The sequence below is a fragment of the Alexandromys fortis genome, unplaced genomic scaffold (genome assembly GCF_014885135.2).
Source record: "Alexandromys fortis isolate MF-2015 unplaced genomic scaffold, M_Fortis_MF-2015_v1.1 scaffold_270, whole genome shotgun sequence".
Taxonomy (NCBI): Eukaryota; Metazoa; Chordata; class Mammalia; order Rodentia; family Cricetidae; genus Alexandromys; species Alexandromys fortis.
The window spans coordinates 487,580-492,860 of NW_026068186.1; positions in this window are offsets into that span (position 1 = coordinate 487,580).

Consider the following 5,281-nt stretch of genomic DNA (forward strand, 5'->3'; position numbering starts at 1 on the left):
GGAGGGGGATGGAGAGAAGGTGGGAGAGAGGGTAGAGAGAGAAAGAGCGTGACTGAAAAAGTACCAGCCGAGCAAATCCCCAGTGACCCACTTAAACTAGATACAGCTTCTAAGGTTGCAACATTTGCTACCAATCATCTGTTCCTCACATGAGCCTGTTAGGTAAATCTCATATTCAAACTGTAATAGGCTTCTTGGAAAAACTGAAGAACACATCATGGGTGGTAAAGGAAATTGTTAAAATTCTTGTAAGCTCAGAAGGAAAATTCACTTTGGTGTTAAATTAAGGAGATAGAAGGTTATTACAAGAATCCACAGTAACTAGGGAAACAGAATGTATATCTTCTCAAGGCTATTTATTATTGCTATTAATTCACTGATTGCCTGGGATTACATGGCAAATGCTCCATTTTTGCTTATTTTTTTAAGGAATTTTCTTTGTCAAATATTACTCTGATTACATCTGAGAAAAAATTAAAATCAAATTTTTTAGATCTAATGATAAAAATCCATATTACCAGTTCTCCTAAAATGTTAAATAGATAAAAGCTCTATTATGTCCTGTATTATGTTTTACAGTTGTCATAGTTCTATGAATCACACATGCTAACAGTCATAATGATAGAATTCAGAGTGACAACATCTAAGACTAGTGTTTGTAGTTGGAACAACATAAAATTATTTGTCCCAGTGAGAAATATTAAATATGGAGAAACTATACTTATTTTCATTTTCCTCAGATCTACACCTACTACTTACCTCTCTGATCATTCTAAGTGGAATATGCCTTCCAGACTCCCATTTCTCGGGCCAAATGTGTTCTTTATTTTGAAGGTTGGTGTCAGTTTTGAGACCATTTCCAGGGAAGACTGAAAAGTTACAAAAGATTCTGTACATAAAGATTCCATGCATGAGAGGCTCCATTGTCACCATAGTATCTGTGACTACTTCAAGAGACCCTGGTGGTTGGGCTTGGGAAGTTCTCTTATAGAGTAACAAACTGGAGAAGATCATTGGTCCCTCTCCTGGTATTCTTCCTTATGTACCTCCTGATCATTTGTTAGTCTGCCCAGATTTTATGTGGCCTCATGATCTTGGAAGTGCTAGATATAAAGACTGGAATAATTACCAGGAAGGGTCTCATCTATGCTGCTATGGGGAAGTCATCATACATGCTGGGGTAATGCTGTTTATTGTTATTGCTGCTTTGGGGTTGCCATATTTCTGTAAGTAATCCCATGCCCATGATCTGCAAGTAATCCAAATTAGCTCATTATCTCCCCACATTGGACTTTTCTAGAATTATACTTGGGTTTGTTGCTGGATCCCTATAAGGAGTGGCTGCTATGTTTCCCTAGAGATCAAACCCTTAAACAACTGGGCACTGGGGTTCTCTTTTTATCTTTTAAAATAATTAGATATAAAGTAAGACATTAGTTTCTTATTTTGGTTTTCATTTTTTATATCTGAACTAGATAGTCCACAAGAGTTTCTCTCTGAAATTATCTGTATACCTAAAGTACAGTGTTTTATTGGGTTTGCCATACCTGGAGAAAATGTTTGCTATTAATTTGTTTATTTTGTTACTCATAACTTTAAGCTATGCACAGGTAGAAGTCTGAACATGGCATGAAGAATAAATTTCTCAGTCATATGACCCACCCTTCAGCTATAAAGAAACTACACATATTTTAAGAGAGAATTGCCCTGACTTTAAGGATTTAATCTTAGTACATAAAAAATGAGTCAGCTATTTGGATTAGGGGAAAACTTTTCAAGGCCAGTGTCTACTGGAGAAAATGAGAGAAAAGGTAGGAGTTCCTAACACTAGAGCAGAGCATATGAATGTTGCGGAGGAAGGCCATCCATGATGACTTATTTTATGGAACTTCAATGTGTGATTCTATTATCCTTTGGAATGGTGATCATATTGACTAAGACATTTTGAAGTGACAGAAACATACCAAAGAAAGTAATATATAATCTCAAACACAGTGGAAATCTTATTAACAGCAGAAATGTGAGACAGGCAGTCCACTGCTGAGAGGTTTCATAGTTTCCTTTTACACGAATCTGGCCCGCAAGTGAAGTGTGGAATTCAACATCAAAAAATGTTTGGAAGGAAAGCTAACACTAGACCTCAACTATTTGATATGTTCTGCTAAAGTGCCAGGAAAGACATATGTTGACGGGTTCAAATTGGATTTCACCAAATACTGAGGACTTTCACATCCCCGGCTTTACTCTGAGGGTTAAAGAAATAGATGTAAAGAAAATGCAGCAAGCTTTGACTCATTAAGTCATCATTTCACCTTTAATGTTAGGACAGAAAGCAAGTATAGGGAAATACAACATGACGTTTGACCAGTTGATTAACTTGGTGTGGGTATGGAAAGGATGCAATAATGACGATGTGAGTAGAGATGGTCAAAAGCACCACCCATTGGCCTTTCCACTTCTTTGTGTTACATCAGCATGGTATGGGTAGTGTCACTGGTAGTGATGCCTTGCTAGAGCTTGTCCTTTTCACAACTTTATAGACCTAAGGAAGAAACATATTTAATTTGTACTTTTATGAGGAAAATAGCTTCAAATCTTACTACTGAGGAAAATCCATTGTTTTTAAGGTTCTGAAAACAAACATATGTGATAAGACTATTAATACTGCATTTTGTGTCTTGTGTTTGAATGTACCCTTCTGCTATAAATAAAATTAAGAAAGATAACAAAAGTGCAGGAGTTGTCAAAACCACAAAATATGCCTCAGAAATTTAGACTCAGAAGGTTGGGCTTATATTTTGTAGTGTTCTTTTGAAACAGCTCATCCCACTTCCTGTGGTAGAAGGCTTTCAGAATTTATGTTTTCTGTGGTCCCTCCATTGTGTTTCTGTTGCTGGTATTACCGTAGGCTTGGCTTTCCTCACTCTAATCTTTTTGCTCATCTTTAACTCTCACCAACGATGTGCCTTTGTTTTCAGCCAAGGATTCCATGCCTGCCAATTTATTTCCTGTATTTTCAGGAAGAAGTATTTTTTTCTGTGATAACAGAAACATTATACATCTGCACTTTGAAAGAGCCACAATTCTAATTTTACTTGTAAGTGAGTCTTTGTTTAAATTAGATTGTAAATTACACATGAAGAGAAGAAAATATCGTTGCTCTGTAGAGTATTCAGCTGTGTTTTTATTCTCAAAACAGCATTTATTCCTACATCTTTACAATCAGTTTCTTTGTCTAAATATAGTTCCTTATTATATAAGGAGTTGAAACACATCAGTTAAATAGATTGGATTCATTATGGTCTTTTTTTGTTGTAATGTTTAGATGATAATTGTCAGCCTGAAATATATTATGCAGTCAGAATTTGAAAAATGGCAAGATTTAGAAATTCTCTAAATGTGTGTTAGCATCTGCAGACTCCAAGGACATTCATATTTCCCTGACATTACACAACCCAGCATAGAAAGAACCTATAATTCAAATCTGCTGAGCGATAAAGTTGACTCATATATCTCTTTTTCAATAATCATTCTAACCTTTGTTTTCCTCAGGGGAGAGTTTTGCTTAAAATACTTGTGCAAAGACATCATGACATGTGAGTTAGGACCAGGGGATGGTCAGTCTGTGGAGGTGTCACCTATGTGGACAAATGTCTGCATATCAGCTATGGTCATGGTTAGAACCCAGAACACCCTAACTGTCACCTTCTTGGAGTAGCATTCAATTTTCCACTTTAGTCTAGACCTCCATACAGAGACTGAATTGCAGACATGAAAAGTTAAAAAGCAAATATTTGCCCACGATAGTCCCTCGTCAAGACATGTATATCAGTTATTGTTCTGAATCTAACAAAATCAGTCCAAAGTGACTTAAGGAAGGAAGCATTTGCTTTGCTTTGTAGGTACAATGAGGATGTAGCACGTTATGTGAGGGCAGTTCTGATAGGAACAGGGAAAAGCATCCAGAGTAAGAATACCGAATGCCATGAGAGATGAAATCCTGACACTTGGTTTTCTTGGTCTTTTCCATTCACTTCTGTACTTCCAACAACAAGACACTTTTACCGAAGGTTAGTGTGGGTCTCCTCACCTCAAACAGCCCAATTTAGAAAAGCCCCTTGTTTGTGCCCCGAGGTTCTTCCCTTAACTGATTCTAGATCCTGTCAAATTAGCCATGACATCATGTCAATGACTGTGTTGTTTGCAGTGTGTGGTAATGAGCCCTGCAAACTGAGGCCTGTCTGAAATGACAGTGCTATTTAGCGTTAACTAGTCTTTAAAGACCATTTCACCCATCCAGCTTCATACATTTTCAGGCGTGCTAATCATCAATGTGGATCCAAGCTAGTTACTCAGCCTAGGTAACATAAAACATTATGCTATTATTTCTAATCTTGGTTCCAGTTTCTTATTACATTGGTGCAGAAGTTGCCTGCCTTTCCTCAATCTTTTGAATCTTCTCGGATACAGCTATGAAACTATTCTAAATATTATCTTGGGGTCTGCTTGGACATCCTGTGCAAAGTAAAATACTCCATGGACAAAAACAGAGCCTCAGAGCAACAGCAGAAGGGGACAGGGGAGTCAGGGCCTAGAGCTCATAGGAAGCCAGAATTCAGGAATAAAGTTTTAAATCATTATCCACCTTTAGTGAGTGCGAAAAAGAGGCAGAAACCTCATTAAGAATGTGAGCAATACTAAATAATAATTAAAACTGCCCAAAGGGGAATCAGAATGAGCTTCTACCAATGGTCTTACTTTCTAAAATTGGAAACTCAGACTAGCTTATGTGACAATTCTTACTGGTGCTTTAACTGTATACTGAGTCTTTTAGTTTTGATATAATAAATTTAGTGGACATTTTGGTCTCCATATTCCCTGACAATATGTTGTAAACTAATAACCAAATTGAGCTGATGATATTGTAGGTGGAAGCCATGAAGGTAGTGTATTTCTCAAAGACCAGAAAGGTGTGCTATGACAATTTGGTCTCATGAGGGTCCAGCTACATGGAGCCCTCTGACATTGAACAAAAAAGAACCGTACTGTTCATAAGCTGTTTGGAGTTTGAAAGTTTGTCCCAGGAGCTTGACTAGACTAAGGTAGTTATTATGACATTATATATTTAATTTAAATTTAAATTGACTCAGGGTAGTAGCAAAGACAACTGCATTAGAGTCCAAGAGCTGGGCACAAGAAGATATAAAAATAGAGCCTGTGCCTGTATTTGGTCACCTCCCACTGTTAGACTTGACAATTGGTACTGCAAATATCACAGACA